Source organism: Gymnogyps californianus, chromosome 5 (genome assembly GCF_018139145.2).
Source record: "Gymnogyps californianus isolate 813 chromosome 5, ASM1813914v2, whole genome shotgun sequence".
Classification (NCBI taxonomy): domain Eukaryota; kingdom Metazoa; phylum Chordata; class Aves; order Accipitriformes; family Cathartidae; genus Gymnogyps; species Gymnogyps californianus.
In genome coordinates, this window is record NC_059475.1 from 70,565,570 (window position 1) to 70,585,561 (window position 19,992).

The following is a 19,992-nucleotide window of genomic DNA, read 5'->3' on the forward strand; positions in this document are numbered from 1 at the left end:
CTGCAAGCACCGGGCAGGGGCACAGCGACAGGGGGATGGAGAGATGAGGTGGTTGCATGTGCAGATGGGAAGGGGTGAAAAGTCCATTTAGCAGCTTCCACCCAGGTGAACAGGAGAAAGCATGTGAGCAGCCAGGACAGCAAGTGACAGCTGTATATACTGTATGCAACATACACACATATAATCCCTCTCTGAACCAGCTGCATTGTGCTGTGAGTAACTGTTTGGGGAATACAGACACCCTACTGCGTCTTGAAATACATAAAAGCATCACTAAAATGGTGGTGTTCCCTTCCACCTGCATTTCAAAGGCTCAGGTGCTCATTTCAGCACACAAATGCTTTGAGATGTGGACAGTTTCTGTGCTTCCAGAACAGTCGTGTGCAATACAAGGCAGCCGGGACTGCAGAAAAACACATGCGATTTCCCAGCTGCCCTTACAATATTTATCAGCTTCACTCAGGAAACACAATTAATAAGCAGTGTGTCTACTGGGATGCTCTCACACTCTCCAGCCACCTCTGCCATTCGGTTCTTACCCGTCCCCAGCCCTTCTCCCCACGGCCCTTCCCCTCCGCCGGGCTGCTGGAGCACAGCCAGCACCCACCACCCCACACAGCATCGCCCTGACCAAACCCCAGCCCCTCGGCTCTGCAGGCACCGAGGGCAAGCCATTAGGGACACTCCTGTCTCCATCCAGCGCAGAATGGTGATGAATGGTTTGCTCCTCTGCTTTTTAATAGCAAAACCCACTCTGCGGGACCAGCTACTAGCAGAGTCAGCCAGCAGCACCAGGAGACATGGTGTGCAGGAGCCGGCTGTGTGGTGCTCTGAGCGACAGGAGCTTATTTTAGCAGAGAGAGCAAGCGAACGCAGTGCAAGGAGTTCCCTGTACACAGTTCTGCCTTGATGTTTTGCAAACAAAAAGGGGGTGAGTGGGTAAAGGACTTTTTAAAATCAATGGCAGCCAATCTACATAAATTCAGACATGCGGGTCCATTTACATTTTCATTTAAATATCTAGTTTTCCACCGATAAAGATAAAACAACCACACAGGAGCCAATTTAGCCATACACAGGAGTTGCACCTCACTGCAGCTGTTTGGATCAAATATTTTTAGAAGGATTTCAGAATACAAACGGATCATCACAATATTTAAATAACAATCCTGGGTATTTCCAATATTAATCTCTGAAAGTGACACTCAGATCACGTTCAACTTCTTTGCGGGAGAGGGAACATAACATGTAGTCTACACATGGGCAGCTTTATTTTAAATGGGCAATAATATTTAACATAGGAAATCTTCAACAGCGTTAGAAGGAAACAGAGGCTTTCCCACTTTCCATTCAAACCCTGAGGCAGCAGTGCTGGAGGTAAACGCAGAAGGCCCCTGAAACATGTCCCTTCCGCCAGGCATTGCCAGCAGCAAGCAAGACCCCTCACGTGCATCACCAGCCCAACCCCACCAAGAGACCTGGGCAATGCTATGTATTCCCCAGAGTACCTCTAGGAAACAAAACAATCCCAGTCAGGAGCACTCAATCTGTATATAAAACAAGGGAAAGCACCTTGAGGGGGGGGAGAAATCACACCAGCAGTGAATTAATAATATACATATACAAATAAAACTCATCACAGCCATTCCAGCTCTTGCCTCTTCCCCTATGCCCCAGGTGTCTGCAGGTCTGCCTGCATGCCAGCACTGGCCCCTCATCACCCAGGGCACCTCCATGTGGCAAAGCCACCTCCATCCCAGGGAAAGGGAGACCTGCTCCAGTCCCCAAAACGTCCCTGCTGCCCAGCTCGGATGGTGCTGCATAGGCAGGATCTGGCCAGAGATCACCCAAGTCTCCTGCACTTCAGAAAGCCATGGTCTGCTCGCTGTGCTCCCACAGCTCAACGCTCAGCCTGGAGGATAAGGATGCCAGGACCCTACTCCTGGCCAAACCTGGCCTTCATCTCTCTCCCAGGAGCACAACCCAAAAGCAACAACAGAGAACAAGCTACTGAGGAGAAGGTAAAATACCATCAGTTTTCCACCCAGTGATATGAGACGTGGATGTGGCAAGAGTGATTATTTTGCTCAGCACTTATCCAGGACAGTTCAGCAGCCCTTTTGCTGCACACTACAGACAACAGCCGTCGGTTGCCTTTGCGCCCAAGAGTTCACTGATTTTTTTACTCAAAAGAGCTAAGTGTGCTTATGGTGGCAAACTCACTCTGTTTCTTACCCCCTCTCCAGCCAATGTCACCTGGGTGTCCCCTCCATCAGGCCCTGGTGCGGGTAGTGCTACCCAGCCCTCGGGCTGTCGGTAGGATGCATGCTGGACGCATGCAGCACGTGGCTGTCCTCGTCCCGTGCTGAGCAACACCACTGCCATGTCTCGAGCTACATATTCCTTCCTCCCTTTAGCGAGGACAGAAATAACTTTGAAATAATAGACATTCTCCAAAAAAGTACCATTTTGATGAACCAACATCTGCCAGCGAATAAAGTAGTTCGTGAAACAGTTTCCAACCAGTTCGATTTAAACGCACCATAACTGGGAGCTCCCAGAGGGAAGCCTGTGAGGTACCTTGGGTAGAAGGCATAACTACTGCTGCAGAATGGAAATGCCAGGTAATTAAACCCTCTTCTGCCTAACAAAGAAAAGTATGTGAAGCACCGACTGCTTGAAGATAAAGCCAGAAATGTTCAAATCACACGAGGCGCATTTTTAACAAGCAGGAAGACTGGAATAAACTCTGAATGGAAAGGTGATTTCTCCTTTTCTCAGTTTCTTCAGGCCACATTTGGAGATCTTTCAGGAAAGGTGCTTTACAAACACACAAGTTACCAGGGTACACACAGGGAGTAAAATTCAATTGCCTGTAATTGCAGGGAGGTCACATTAAACAATCTAATTTTCCCCTGACTTTGAACTCTACCAGTCTGAAAAATGTACTTGTTACCTCCAAGTACTTCTAGGTAACAGGAAAACAAGAAAAAAGAAAAAAAAACACCAAACCAAAAATCCCCACTGTTAGTAGACTGCAGCTCACACCATCAGCACTTGCAGATGTAGTTTGTGTTGCAAAGTCCTCTGCTAATTTTGCAGTGCCATCACATGCATTCTCCTGCGGGACCAAACGAGCTCCCAAACAGCAGAAACCTGGGAAACAAAGTCTCCTCGGCATCGTGCTTCCTCCCTCTGCAGCCAAGCCTGAAGAGAGGGTGTAAGCTCTGCCTGAAGGGCGTAACGTCTACGAAGCAAGCACATCCACAGGCACCCTCCAGTAGCGCAGATCTCCTGGCGCGTAACTACACAGACCCCCAGCCACTCCTCACGGGAAGGCTAATTTCAAATAAAGGATTTCAGCTTTATTACTAGTGCTTTTTACTGCTTTTTAATGATCCATTAACTACAATAAGAATGATACAGAAGCATTTACTAAAGAGTTTGTGAACTATTTTGTTATTTCCTGGGGTATGTAGCTCTTCAATTCATCTGCAGATTGTTCCTCTTTCAGGCTTCATCCAGATTTGTGTCAACATAGTAACTGTCCCATGCTATCCCACACAATTTTGAGATTTCTAACATTTAAAACAAAATTTCTTCCTGGGGTGGTGTGCCCCTGGGCCGGCACAGTGCGGGAGAACCCCAGCAGCAGCAGAGCAGCCCTCATGTTGAGGAGAGCTGGGCATCATCAGGCACCCCAGCCTGTAACCTGCTCCTGGAGCCGGGACGTGAGCACAAGAAGTCCTTGAACCATCACACATCCTCCTACCCTGTCCCACCCGCCGCTGCTTCAGGCAGGGGCCTGTGGCAGGAATACAGCATTTCCAGAAGGCTCTCTTCATCCCCAGAAAGAAATTAGGCATCACTCTGGTCAGAGGACAGCACAGGAGTGCAAATGGAAGATGAAATAGGCGTCTCTCTTGACCAGAAGTGGGGTGGGGGGAACAGACATGTTCGTCTTCCCATCCTGCTTTTCTTGCTTTCCTCTGCAGTGACACAGTAAGTACAAACTCAGCATTAGCAGATCTAGGGCATCTAGTAGTCCCCAAGGACCCATTTAGAGTTTATTTAACCATTAGTATAAGCCCAGAAATCAGGAGTAATGGATGCTTTGCGAATCCACTTGGATTTCCTCCTCTGAGTGAGGAGATCTGATGCACTCCTTATGCATCACATTTATGCCTCAGTAAAGCTGGTCCATGTGCTTTCAATAAACCACTTTGTAACACTTAGCCATCGGAAAGCTAATTAGTTATATCTGCTGAAGGCTTAAACTCAGTCAGTCTGCCAGGGCAAGAGCTGGGTGGAGTCCTTGGAGCATCACTGTCTGATGGAGGGCCAAGCAAAGCTCTGTTAGTGTATTTGTCATGCTCATCCCTCCTGTCCAACTAAGCTGGTGGGTTGAATACAATCTATGCAAGAAGTTTTACAGAAGTGACAGGGATTTTTTAATCCCCATTGATTTGTTGTGAAACAGGAAGCATCAGAATAGCTTCCGTGGAGAAGTGGATTATTTCCCCAAATCTCTCCCGCCCTTCAGTTAAATCTTTTCGGGGGGAGGGGGGGAATCATTCAGCTTTTTTTCTTAAAGAAGGAAAGATTTCAACCCTTACAGCTTTGAAACAGTTTCTTTCTCAGATCCTTTTCTAAGGTGAAATTGTTGACTCATCACTTACTGCCTGGCTGGACAGGAGGAGAAGAAAAGGAATTAATCGCTGCAAGTCCTGTCAACACACTGCTTGGGCAGGTTACACAGCGCTTTTGCAAGGCCAGAGCAGAGCAGGCTGGACGGAGGACTGGGAGTAGGCACCTTATCCCAGCCTTGCCAGAGCCCAGCTGTAAGACCTTGGCCTTTCCATCCTTCGTGCCTCGGTTTCCCCATCTGTCAGCATACTTGATGAGCCTGTCTCCTTTCAAAGAGCATGCTGGGCTCTGTGGATGAACCATGCCACACAGGAAGGAGTTTCCTTCTGTAACCAAATGATGCATTTTTCTTCATAGCAAAGGAAATAATAAAATGCAAGGTTGAGCATTATATAGCACAACAGACTCCAGGAAAGTGATACTTCCCTGATGTTCTCTACAAGGACGACTCAAGACCCACATGGTCCAGCAGATGTTGGTCCCAGGGGAGGCTGCCCAGGGGAATGGTGCTACATGCCGATGATGTTCCTGCAGCCAGACGCTGCATGTCCTTTCACAACACAGCTGCACACCCGCTGCTCCTTCACCCCAGCGTTGGGCAGAGCAAGAGGTTTGTGCTCAGGGACATTGATCAAGGCTGGGGGGATCTGCACATTTTAAAACAGAAGCAGTTCTTAGGCTCTGTCATTAAGAAAGCAGCGAGATGGGTTCCTGTGCTTGACTTCCCCAGAAAGGGCTGGGAGGAGGACTTAAAGAAAGGCTTTAATTGGTCCCTTGAGGGACCTGCTGGCAGATCGGCTGAATCGCAGGGCTGGGGAAGAAGATACTCGGACCCCCTCCTGCTCAGGCTGTCCCAGCCCAGCAGCACAGAAAGCTGCCTCCCTTTTCTTGGGAGGAATCCAGAGCCGCAGCACTGAGGACCCAGCTTCTGTGATTAGACTGTAATTTCCACTTGGATAATTACTCTAAATATAGATATCCAGGGAGAAAAGCAAGGAAATCCATCCAGTCAGCGAGGCAACCAAAGACTAGCACAGCCTTAGGTGGACAGGGACAGAACTGAGGTGAAAGCCTCCAGCCTTAAGGCTTCTCGGTCCCCTGTGATGACTGCCTCCATCCATTTCGTGAGCCTCAGACACCCCCAAGTCTGCCTGTCCTGTTTCATCTTGAGCAGCTCAGGACGGACACTTCTGCCACCCCTCAAGCATGTCCCCAGCTAGCAGCTCTGGGGGAAAAACTGTTTTGGTGATGACCAAACCCAAGACCTTGCAACCTGGCAGTTACACCCGATGCTACAGACCACACGAATTTGCCAGCAGGAATAACACACTATTTCCAATGGATGGAATTATCTTCCTAAGCTTGGGTAACCCTAAGACAGACCTTGCCTCCCCTACCCAAGATAGCAGCTTCCTATGTTTTGTGCCATCGCACATGCAAAGGCTTCTTCCCTATCAGTACGGTTCAGCAGGGCTAACACTCTCCAGCAGACGAGATTTTTAACTCTCAGATATTACCCAGGTCTTGACACCCGAAGGGTTCATTTGCTGACAAACCACCCAGGCTGAAAATAGATTTTTACAACTCTTACTAAGAATTCAAAACTCAAATTATGGTATAGTCACTCTGTCAAAAAAATGCCAGTTCTTCCCTGATGATGACTGGGTTTCCTGAGCGCAGGTATCGCAGAGATGTTCTTGCCAAGCTTCCTTAAACAAACCCAGTTCTGCGTCAGTATCTGCCCTTTATTCGGTTAAATATAAATGACGACTCGGTGTGAGTCGGGGGGAAGACGCATGCACACAGCCGGTCCACTGCTTACATAAAAGGCAGAGAAGTCACAACTTACATTTCTTATCAATAAAAGCCTTCAACAATTAGAACTATGCAGTAAAACACAAGAAAAGGTGGGGCTTTCCTAAGGGACCATCCTTTGATATTTAAGCCAATTTCATTTAAACTTGTCAATTACCATTTTCAAAAAAAAAAAAAAAAATCAGTGAAAGCAAAGCTTATTTTAATGGCAAATCCTAAAATCTTTTCAAATCTCTCAAGCAATATTTATCTGTTTGGAAGAACATTGGTAATGATTATGCTAATAAAATCAATTTGTGACAATTACTTAACTTCTACCATTCTTGGAATTAAAGTTTTATGTTATATTTTCTTTTAAATCAAGAAATTGATCCTCACATGAATTAGAATTATACCAGCTCGCAAAATTCACAGACTAATTGAATAGTTAACCAAGTGTTCAATAAACTTCACACCTTAGTATCATACCCGTTAAAACTGCTTAATTAGATTTTGCTCCTTGCACAAATAGCTGTAAATGGAGACCGCTTAGTTTCACTTTTCATTTAACTTTATTCTCAAAGCACATTAACAAAATAACTAAGTGCTTCTCAGATTTCTTCACATTTTTCACAATATAGTGCTGATTGCAACAGCTGAAAGATTATAAAATATTTTTAAGTGCTTATCAATCAGCTCTACTGCAGCCAAAGTCTCCATGAGTATGGACCTTGTACACTTAGACTCAGCTCAGCAAAGCACTTAAACGACTGCTCAGCCCCTGCTTAAGCTATTAGTACATAAGCAAGAGCTCTGCTGAATCACAGCTTTCCACATTTGCATCAAGAATTGCAGTGGGTTTATTTCCTTAAGCCTTTTCAGGACTTTGCCTTCTGTTCTCCATACCCACACCTTGTCTATCTCTGCTATATTTTATTCACCTTTTAAAACTTTATCATACGATATTCTCCTTCCCCCGTTTCCGTTCATTTTTTCTTGAGCAGGAGAGTTGTGTTTGTGTTGTATTTTGGGTATCCCTGCTGGCCCCCATCTTTGCACCACAAGACAGCTAGAGCAGTTCGCCTTTGCAATCTGCAGTGGGAAGGTCTCTGCAAATTCAGGCAGATGTGCTCCCATCAGACCCTCCTTGCTTGTATGACTAGAAATTTACCTTTAAAAGCTATCCATCTTAACAGCAACACAGACCATGCAATCATTCATTTTGCGTTTTGCCATTATATTTTCCCCCCAATATTTTTCTCTTGAGCTTCTGGACTCTCCAGAGCCCTGGTGACAGGGCTAGCAGCAGAACAGACTGAAGAACCAGCAATGCTCAACAGCTCAGCACAGGCATTGAATTTACCAGTGAAGCACACCCCAGCAGAAGATCAGCATGCAATGCTGAAGAAGAAAGCAGCAGACCAGCAAACAAAGCTCCTCACCAGTCTGACCAGAACAAAACTTCCTCAGCCCTTTTGGGCCCCAGGACGGGCAAGCAAGACCCGCCAACAAAAGAGCTAGAAAGTCTGCATTACCTCAGGGCCATGATCCATGCTCTCCCAAGCTTGGGCAAAAGTTAAAGCGTGGAACAGAAACAAGCTGCTCCTCAGTGGGGAGACAGCACCTCCTGCCTCTGGAAAGGGCTCAGCTGATGCCCTGAAGGCTGGGGGTTTTGTTACTGTCTCAGTGCAGACAAAAGGTGATCCTCTGTAGAATCACTGCAAGGTCCACAGTGGCCTACAGGCCACCTGCTTTCCATTCTTCACCTGGATGATCCTTCACGCTCCACAGTTCGGGTACAGCGGCATACAGCATTTAACACAGAGCTCAGCACTTCTCAGTGCCCTCCATATCAGAGTCCAGCCCTCCATACCTGTTCACACCTCACACCAGTGCAGCAGCTTCACAGCACGGCATGCTGCTTCCCATCCAGCAGCTTCCCCGGTATCCAGCCTAACAAAATCAGCACGCAGCCTTTGCCTGCATCTCTGACTTTGCGTTACACCAAAGCCCTTTCTAAAGTGCTTTCCAAGGCCCCACACTGACACCAGAGTCAGTAAGGAACGATCTCCTTTCCCACACGCTTGGGAGAACATCCCCAAGTTTGCTCAGCCAACGTCCCAAACCACAGCAGCATCCCCACTAAAAGCCTTCCCTCCCAGGCTGATGAGGCAGACGGCAATTAACAGAGTGGTGACCACTGCCCAGGGCCCCTCCTGTGGCCACGCTGAGATGGAAGCACAGGAACGGGCTACGGTCTGAGGCTCCTCTCTGCTAACCGCTTTGTCAGATGTTTGTTGTTATTTTTAACATGTTTATTATTAATTACTACCCCTCCTCTTTTATTTTTGACATTCATCCATAGTGTAACTGCCGTGGCAGCCTCAAAGCTATTATCTCTTCAGGGAGACTATTATAAATTCACTTTCACCATAACATCTTATAGACATTGCTCACATTAGGTATAAAAATTTTATGGAATGTACTAAAGTTGGTGCACACAGCAGCAGTTTTTCAAACATAAACATCTTGGACACTTTAAAGATATTTCTTTCTAAAGACCAAGCAGCATTTGGTCACACTGAGAACTGCATGCCAGGAAAATATACATTTTAATTAAGTTTAAAAAAAATAGTCAAGCATAGCTTTAAAGTAGTTTTTGAAACTAGACATATATTGATTTTTTTAGCCTATACAAAGATTCATTGTGCAAACAATGTGCTTGTGGCATAATTAATATGGTATCTGTCACGGATATTGAAATAACTGCTTCTGAAGGAAGAATTTAGTAAGGAAGTATGAGTGGGCTTCACTTAAGCACTAAAGTTGCAGGCAGTTCCAGCAAAGCTCGGCACTGCCAGGCCAACGCACAGCTCTCCTTTCCAGTTCCCCAGGGCACTGACAGCATCACTAGGAAGACCCTGGGCCCGTGCCATGCTGATGCCTAGCAAGAGTACCTGAGATTTCAGTCACACCTCTGGGTCGGAGCAATTTCTAACATAGCCTGGGGTTCATTAATTCAACACAGAGCAGCTTGCTGCTCCCTTCTGGTGTCTGCAGAGGGCACACAGGTGTGTGTATCACAGGATGTCAATGAAACCTGTGTATCTGCTGCTCCTCTGCGTAGGAACATGCACGAAAGCGAAGTGATCCAAAGACACGAGTCTAAAGTGAATAAATTAGAGCACTCTCAGTAACTGTCTGGATGTCCTCATGCAAAAGTATTTTAGTGCTCTTAGCTCATGTGTAGCTTAATTCTCTGAATCTGTATTTGAACCTTTTATCTTCTTATTTTCTCATGCCTCTGTTGCTCCTTATTCTCTTTCAAGAAGGATTTTGCAGAGATGCTCAGTCTTGGTCATTAAAAAATCTTACACGCAAAATCCTCAGAGCTTTGTAGCAATGTGAGCAAAGCTGAATATGATTTTTAGGACAACGTCGTGCCCTGAATAGGGATATCATCTGGACACATCCTCTCCCCCCACCAAACCCAGCCCTTACTCCCCCTCTAGCTTCAAACTTTTTCATTTGCGATGGTGAATTCACCAGTGCCGCAGACAAAGGCTGTCACTAGCCACCATTTTACTGCTTTTGGAGAGTTGTTGGCCATACTTCAATAAACTTTTCTTTTTCTTTCAGAGCAGACTGAAAAATGTTCTATATTAACCATGGAACTCATTTTGGGGAAAAAAAAAAATCTTTTGTCAGCTCTACAATGCTTAAAATCAGACCACATTTCCTTGCTGCAAAACCATTGCTTCACATGGACATAGTTGTCATTCACAGGCAGACAAAAACCACATCAGAAAGCAGAAAGGTGGCAAAAGGGTCTATAATTGCTCCTGGATTTTTTATTGATTTGTTGACATCTGTTCTTAATAAAACTCAGTAAGTGCCACCCATAGCCATGGGCTGGGGGAGGAGGACAAGTCTAACAGCAGAGCTGCAGAGAGTAGGAATGGCAGGTACCAGCACGCCTGCCCCAGCGTCCGGAGCCGACCGCTCAGGCGAAGCCCCTGAGTGGAGCAGAGGATGGAGAAAGCCAGGCTCCTTTCACTCACCTACAAGCATTTGGGTACGGATGGGCAGTCCAGGCGTGTGCTGACTTCTGCAGCACCAAGCCTTGCTGCGATCAACAAGCAAAAGAAAGCGAGAAGACTGATAAAGAGCATGATAACTGCCCCTACTTGCAGAGAATTACAGTCAGCGATAGAGGAAGGGCCCAGGACTCTGAATCTATGGAAGCATCTTTAAATGATGCAAGATTAGGCACTGAAAGGTATAAAGTGAACATACTCAGGACTGGTGGGGTAGGGCAGAGCACTGCCAGGGTGCTGAGTCCCTTCTGCAGGCCTGCGTCGCTGGGAGAGCTGGAAGGGGAAGACCTGCCTTGCAGAGCTCAAGGGGAGGTCTTGCATGGTACCTAACCCACCCAAGGCGGATGAGGGTCTGCTGCAAAAATCAGCTGGACTCGATAGCTGGGAGGGTGGGCAGGGCAGGGCTGCCTTCCTCTGCCCTGCTGCTGCACTTGCTCTTTTGCTTCTGATAGAATAAAGGAGGTTTTTTATTTATCCATCAACTAACCCTGGCAATGAACTGACACAATTTCAAGGAACTCCAGCTATTTGGGAATGGCAAATCCCTGCACGGGAACAGCAGCCACCAACAAGCACTGCCTGTGGTCCTCCCGGGCTTTCCAGAGCACAGCGCAAACCCTGCTGCTAACACCAGGTTAGACACGGGAGATGCTCCCGGGATGCCCCAGGGGATTAGTATCCCGGCAGACAGTCGTGTGTGCTGTGTTAGCAAGCAGTGAGGACATGAGAAACAGCCTTGCACACACACTCCTCCAGCACATGCCATTTTCAAATGACTGCATCACTGTGAACTCTCTCAGCCCACTAAAGATGTTTACCTGGAGTCTGCGCAGCACCCAAGGGCAACCAAGGTCTCATTTGGGGACTACAGCTGACTTGCACCTCTGCTCATCAGTTACGCTATCTCTGGTCAACCCATATTTTTTTTATATCTGTGTTTCAGTGGGGAGTGAGTTTCTTTCCACTCAATCGCAGTTTTGCATTAACGTTCCTAAAATTCCACCAGTTCCTCCTGCCATCTGAAATTATCATCAGCTTCCGCAGAGGGAATTGTTAAACCTTGCTATGTAAATCAGCGCTGCAGATCACCTTTTCCTGATGCCTGAGTGTCCTTTCTCAAATTGGTAATATTATCAAAAGAAAAAGTAATGGGAAGTTAAGCGTGCAGGCAGTTTCTGCTCCCAGCTGGAGAGAGGAAAACAATCAGCTTTGGAAGCTTTACCTTCCCAGGGAGAAGTATCCTTGGCTCCTTTCATACTGCCAATAATAACTAGATTTATACAGGACAGCATGTGTTAATGACAGCAACAGTAACTAAACAACTATGGTAACACCTGACCAAAGCCTGCGAGCGCTCAAGACATGAACCATGCCATGGAGAAAGAGAATAAAAGCCAACTAGTACATCCATTTACCAATTCTATGAGCTTGAGTCAAAGCCCACTAAGTTGATGTCTTTTTCCACTGATTTGCAGTGATGCCCATGGAGGGTAGAGTGAAAACAGGCATTAAGGAACTATTTTAGTGTCTTTTTGTGAGAAGCTCACCCGCACGTCCCCCCTGAATGTCACGAGCGCTGGGACGGGATGCCAAGGGGACTATGCTCCTACCCTTATGCAGCACAGCGTCCCACCAGCCTCCCACCTCTCCAGCCGTGGGCCAGGCAATGCCATCAACGGGGAGGCTGAGAGCTGCCGTCGGACACATCAAATACAAGCCCAGAGAGTACGTTCCCCTTCTGCTCCTGCTGCCCTTGCAAGAACAGTCCTTTGTCTGCTCCAACCCAGCAATTTTAATGGCTTTCAATGCTGAAACAACAGCCACGCCGTCCCTCCGGATCCACCAGGAATAGCAGTCTGTCCTTCCCCATCATTTCAGGAATATTCTGCTTTTTTATGAACCCAAAACAAACCCAAAGAGTAGTGAACAGGACACTCTTCGCCATAAAATATGCTAGCGTTGATTGCTGGTTGTGTTCTGTATTAAAAAGGATTAATCGATACTGTCAACTGCAAGTTGTGCATGTGCTGGGAACGGATCACTGGAAGATGAAAGACATCTGAACAAAAGGTAAAAATTGCTAAATGAAAGAAATAGAGTATTTTTTTTTTTCTACCTGTCTTCCTGTACTCCGTGCACAGGAAACCTGCTCTCCTAATTAGTTACTTGGTATCTAAACTTACTTGGTATGAAACACTTTTTCCTGCAACTCCCTTCCACCAAACACAGCAAGGTGAATGTGGTGATAGCGAGTGGTGTAAAAGATTTTGGATATGGGACGATATGTAAAAAATCTTTGCGATTACATTGGAAATATTTACTTCCCTAAGTGCTTTTATAGAAATTGTTGAATGTTTTGGCTGAATTTAAAAGAAAAAGAAATAATTGAGGGAAACAACTGGCACAGAAAAATTTCAATTCATAGAGTTAAAACTTTGCAAGGAAAACCAAATCTCACACGGAAAATGTTGACAACTTTAATACAAAGCTATGTCACTTGCCTTAGCTGCAACTTCTCACAGTTTTACAAAAGTAAAGGTAATGGGTTATTTTCCTAGCCCTTATACTTTAGAACAGCATTTCTTTTATCTCTTTGTCTTCTTTCTCTCCAGGTTCAAGCCAGAAGAAGTCACTATATATACTATGATAAATAATATGCACATATACAGATGGAGAAGACAAACAGTACGGCACTCAGCCATATACAGTATCACCAAGATGAAACATCTTAAGATTACAAGTAGTCTTCCAGTTAAAAAACCACCTCAGGGTAGGTTCCCATAGCAGCTCAACGGCTATACCATCACCAGAGACGGGGATATTCTCCCAAAAGCTGCCCAGGCAGCAGTCAGACAGATCTCCTCCAGCAGTGGCATCACCCCCTCCACCAGCCCAGCTCCTCTGAATTCACCAGACTTGTGTCAGGAATGTGTTTCCCTCACATCCTGCACTGATATCTACCTATGCATCTGCATCCCTGTGATCACCAGAGGTGCTGTGTCCTGCCTCAGGCTAACCAGCCTAGAGAGCAGGAAAGTAGGAGAAAGACTTTGCTGAGACCCTGCCCTGCGCTGACGGAGAGTCATTATCCGGGTCAAGAACTTTTTACAATGCTGGAGGCTCAGGTTAATTACCATTTCAGTGAGCCAGTGGAGGCAAAGGTCTTAAAGACAGTGTGATTAATCACAAAACACATCTAACCTTGAATGTGCTTGCAGCTTTCCCCAGGTTTCCTGCGTGTGGCAGTGGCTGTAGGAGCCTGAGTGCGTGCTCACCTGCAGCGCTCAGAAAGCAGCTGCTGACAGGGGAGATCTCTGTCTTGGACTAACGAAGCTGCGGTCCAGGCCCTGCTGGGAGGCACCTCGTTTGCATCTGGGACTTGCAAAGCTCTTTCAGAGGAATCCTCTATTTGTACCAGACCTCAGGGAACAGTGCTGTCCATCATGCAAAGCACAGAGCAGTATGAAACTGTCCCAGGAACATGTATTCAGGACTTTTCCACTGAGACTGCTATTCTCCCACATACCCTTTGTCATCTCCGTTGACCAAAGCTGTCCTCCCCTGATCCTCATCCCTCCTGCTTTTACCAAAGAGTTCTCTTGAAGAGACAGAATTAGCTGCTCAGCACTCCAGACAGAGTACTGCAAACCCCCGATAGTGAATCTGTCTGGCAACAGCAACAGCATCAGTGTATCTGGGAAAGGACGCTGCACACAGCTCAAGGTATGTTCCTTTCGAGTGTTTTGTAGCCATCAGTAAGACTTTGTTTAAATTTCCCTTGCTATTAATGCCCAAAATCAGACACAAAAACCAAGGGAATTTATATCTTTAAGCCTTTTTCTTCCATTTCTGTAGCTCAGTATGGCAACACAAAAATTAAGTGAACTTCTTAATTAAACAGAGTAGCAGATGCAACAGAAAGGCCTAGGAAGTATTCAGGTGGGAGGTGGGGATTTTGTAGCTATCAGGAGATCTGAGGAGCCGGGTCCTGCCAGCCCCAGGAGCGCCCACGCTGCCAGCCCGGAGGTGCCCTCTGTCTCCTGCAGATGTGCAGTGCTTCCCAGGCTCCCTCCTAGGAGTTTGAAGATGCTGTAAAACTTGTTTTACAATCCTAATTTGCTACCACATTGGCTTCCTAAATACCCTGCCCTCAACATAGGAAAACTGCAAGTCTTCTGCATCTGTAAAGTATTTCCTAGAGACGCACTAATGGTTAAAGGGAAAAAACTTCAGAAAGCCTACCTTATCTTCATTAAAAGCTCCAGAAACTTCACACATACAACTTGGACATACAATGCAAAGAAAGACTTTGAGACTCATTGCAGACTTTGCTCAGGGAATAAACACCCCAAAAGCTAGTGAAACCTATCCTCAGATGAAATCCCTAGAGAGCTGCAGAGGGAAAAACCTCATCTAGGACAGAGATACCCTGCAATACTCAGAGCAGAGATATGAAGGGCACCAACCTAGCCTACAAAGGGAACTACTCTGGATGCAACAAGGATTCTACATGAGTGACACAGAAATCCATACTCGAGGATTACTAGGGGGTATTGGAAAGCAGATGCCTCGCATGCTGCCGCAACAACAGCTGTTTCCCAAACCCTACGCTGCTCAGCCCAGCGTGAGATTGCAGACTCACCACCGGCAGCACATCCCATCTGCCAGTGGGAACTCAGTCTGGAGCATCAGCGGAGCTACAGCCCAGAGAGCAGATCCTGCTCTTGACAACAAGTTGTCTCCCTGTGAAGCAGATAGATAGAAAGTATTAGGAAGTAATGGGTGGCCTCACCAGAGAGGAGAACCTCAGTGCTAGGCACTGCACAAATAGACTACAGAAAGGCAGTCTCCATCCTCCGAGAGTTCATAATCACATAAGGCCTGGGAGATAATGCCCGAGTATGGACAGAAACACAGAAAGCACCGGAGGTTTATGGATCGGAGTCTTGGGGCACCTGTCATTAATCTGCTGTCAAGTATTTTTGTAAGGATCGCCGCCCCTGTGAAGGATCAGAAAGGGACAAAGACAAAGCTGCCCAGGCACCTCCAGAGAGCTCCTCCCTCCACAGGGGAAAGGGAACAAGTGGAAAGGTGCATCTCCACGAGTGAGCAGTTCAGCAAAGGAGCAAGCCACACGGGACCGAAGAGCCAAGAGAAGCTGAGAGAGGGAGTGTGGATGGGGCCGAAGGGGTGGGCTGACAAAGCCATCTGCAGCACCAGGGTCAAAGCCAAAAAAGCCCTGGTGCAACAACTGAGAGACAAAGCACTTCCTTCTACTCAACGGTCTGGAGGAGTCAATGCCTGAAGCACAGACACAGGGAACGGTGGGGAAGCAAGGTATCAAGACGAACATTTGCCTGCTTGACATTCACAGCAACACAAAAGGAGTATGAAGTATGACCTTTTCTGTGAAGGCTCTCTCCCAACTTTCCATACAAATACTAGAGACAAAGTTGGAGCCCAGTCATCCCAGGGTCCCTTGAGAACCATCAGAGAGCGGGAGGGACCGCTAGAGCATGATTCAGGTCTTGGGTGGCCTGAGTTGCCCTTGGCTGGCCCCCAGTTCATCATGGCTTGCAGAGGAATATGAGGTGACCAGGGTCTTTAGTTAGTCCGTAAGTGCCTTGAGACAAATGAGACAAGTCTGTTCATTCACACTTGTGGGTAGGAACATGCCTACAAATGTGTTAGCAAGGTATTTCTTAGGACTTGGGTAGGGCTCAGTTATGGTAACAGTCTTTATAAATCCAAATCCAGTCCCTCTTTTCTTGTTTTGCTGCCAGCAAGACATGGCAGGACGGTAGTAACAAAAGTTGCTTAGTTAATGGCTAGGGAAAGCAAAGAGTTCAGTGAAACCAACAACCAAATCAGTATGATACACTGGGAATCATAACAGACATTACAGTACTGCCAACCCAAACTCATAATAACGACCGAAAAAATCTATAAACCATTTTAATAGTTAAGAATTTAATTTTTTTTAACTTGAATTTTGGTTTCTGAGCCTTTTATCTGTACAACCCATGAGCAGAGTAAAGCTTTGAACTGCCACCTGTATGCCTTCAAACTTTTCTTTGGAAAAGGGTCTTCAATTATCACATGACTAGAATGTAAAGATTTCAGAAAAACAGTTAATAGCATTATATTAATGAAGGAAGTCACACATGAAGAACACTAGAGCCTTTGGTTACGCTTTGATGGATGCATTTTCATGCAGCTAATCTCCCAGATCTTTAAACAATCTCCATGTTCCCTTCGGGCTGCAATGGGCATACAGGTTTGATGAAAGTGTCTCAGGTAACCCGCTGAGCAAATGACCAGCAGGCTGGGGAAAACGCCTTCCAGTATCTCTGAATGTGCAAGCTAGCATTGGCTGAGTTGGAGAAACGTTTCTACCTGTAAATGTACAATCATAATGGAAAATAATGCTGGGGACGGACTGCAAGAGGCCGCCTCGTCCATCCTCCCTGCTAAGGCAGAAGCAGCCAGAAGAGAATCTCTCCTAACACAGGGTTTTCTAACCTGCTCTCAGCAGCAGTCCTAACAGTGACGACTCCACGCTGCCCGCAGGCTGTCTGCTCCAAGGCTCGGTGCACTCTCCTGTTCTTTCTGCTTCTGCACTTTCAGCCCTAACTACAGCAGAACAGATTCGTCCTGAGAATGCACATTATATTTTAAAATATAGGCTTCCAAAAAAGCAACACAAAAGGGGCAATAAATCATGACACCGGTTTGTTAGAAGTCTGATTTACACTTCAGCACGTTGGGTGGATTATTTTTGGAGAAAGCTTCCAACAGTCAAGACTTGCAACCACTTAAAACTTTTTATTGGCAAAACCAATTGACCTGCCAACATTAAGCACAAGGTATTTAGCAGCATTAACCACCCCATTATCCATTTCCTCACTTACCATGTTCTCTCGTATATAGAGTTTTATTGTGCTTTTGCTTCCAGCTCCATTAAATGCTGGTGAAATCACTGTCTTTAAGAAGATCGAAAATACCAGGCTGCTAAGGACAAAGGCAAAAGGAACCCAGATGATATTTAACTCACTTACAAATTTGTCATTTAAGCTGCTAAGGCCATTAATCTGAAGCCATGATATGCCCATCATTTTAATTTTGGGTTCATTTAAGCTACATGTACATAAAAGAAGTAATTCCCAGGCTTTCCTCCATGTTATCACGCAAATGCATTGCAGAACCAGCGCTAAAAGGATATTAGAGCAGGCACCCCTTAACTTTGCTGTAATTTAACAGAGTGATAATTAAACTCAATCTCCTAGCATTAACTTGCTCTATGTGATGCAAAATAAATTCTGCAAATAGCATTTCTTTTCAACAAAATAGTTGTAAAAGCTTGAAGCGGGCTTTACAACTAGAACAGCCATGCCTTTGCACTGACCCCTCAGACAGCAGGAGCACCCTCCTGCTGCCCAGTCCGTAATGCCAGGCCAAGGAATCACCCACCCACTTCCCTGAAATTTGCTTAAAGGTCTTTAGGGCTTACAACACCCTGCCACGAGCTCTGGGAGCTGTGCTGGTGCTGCTGTTGTTCTCTATAGCACCCAAATAGTTACAACACCTGGTCAACAACTCCTCCATACATCAGTGCATGTGATGGGCTACTTCTGGAGAGCCCTTTTGGTCAAAGAAGGTGCCTAAAAGGTAGAGCTGAATTATTTACATCTCAGTTACAGGGCACTTCAGCAGGATGCAAACTCCTCAGGTGAGAAAATCACCAGCCAAAAATACAAAGCATTACTGCAGAGCACCTTGGTCTCTTCCAGGGGAACAAGAAGTCCTTCCCCACTCGCCTTCACGCCAAAGCATTTCTTTCAGCTGAGACCAGAATTTTGTTTTATAGGTTACAGCTTCCAGGCCTCGACCACCGAGAAGGCTTGCAAGAAGTGCTGGCTGTCTCCAAACCTGGTCACAGGAAAAAGTAAACGAGGCACTTTCTCTGCAGCCTGGCTTCAGGGCGGCTGCGGGTGGCTGGCTGGCCAACCTTGCTGCAGACAGACACATCCTTTTTCTCCCTCTTGTCATCCAGTGTGAAGACAACACCCTCCGCTCATGCTTCTGCTACCTCTGAAAAGCAGACCTTTGAAATTATCCTTGGCATAAGCAATGCCCCGATCACTATTCACAGGAAACTATTTCAATAAAACCGTAGCTCCAATTCTACAGAGATCCTGCAAAATTCTAGGAAAAATTTGATGGTTGCTATTACAACTTGAAGCATTTCTTAATGTCATGTGCTGTCAATACCAGATGCATACTCAGCTCTGATAGACGTTGGAGGCTGCAAACATCAATCACTACTTATAGCAAAGTGCCAGTAGCTTTTATTGAAATGAATCCTTTGATCACATTAAAACTTTTCTCCCTATGTGGATCATTTTTTAATTAAATTTAAAATAAGGTAATTGCCTACTTCAGTTGTTAAGATTCTCTGGGGGACACTTACAATAATAGCCATGATTATTTAACATGGGGATTGCCATATGCAGCGTTCCAGATTGATCCACAATGGGGCACATTAAAAACCAAAATCCAAGGAGAGATTAGCACTCCTTTGCCAATTTAACATCTTAAAATGACTATTTAGAAACTTTTAAAGGCATAATGAGATGTGTGTTATGGCTGGTGAAATAAAAGCTAATGCAACTTGTTAGATGGGAGGAGAAGAAAGTAGTCTGGCAGAAGTACGTGGCCCACAGTCCCAGCCAATAGGTAGGCCAGGTACGAGATCACCAGTTTCTTGATCTCACCTTCCACCAAACCCTTTCTACCAGACATCAGCAGCTGTTATCATTTGGAGGCCTCCTTGATACGAGTACTGCAGTGACAGGCAGAGGAGCTAGAGACATCTGCAGTTGCAGTGACTGTGAAACTGGGCTGCCGCAAGCTCAGAGGATCTGGGAATACACAGGGCTTTCGCAAGGAAATAAAGTTGAATATCCAAACTCCATTTTATCAGGGTATTACACAAGAGAATGAACTAGAGCCCTTTATAACTTTGCAAGATAAGAGCCCAGGATCAACCGGCTCTGCCTCCTGTCCCTCCGCTCCAGGTTGCTCTCTAGAAGATACACACCATAAGCGTCTCAATTATTTATTTCCTGGCTATGTGCAATCAATCTGTAGCACCATCATTGATAAAGAATATCCAAAAAAGTAGAATTAAGAGTACCAAGACTGAGAGTGACTACTTAAAAATCAACAGTATATACAGCCTCATGTCTTCGGCGCATTTCCTTCTTTCTTATTAATATTACCATGACACTAAGAGAGAAATAATGGGGTTAAATAGTCCTGCCACTGGATACAGGATTTTTGGTGGCAAGGAACACAAATATAATTCTTTTGATCTATTTCTGAACACATAATATTTATGGACAGCGCTTTAAAATGACATGAAATGCACAGGCTGACTTCACGTCACCACGTA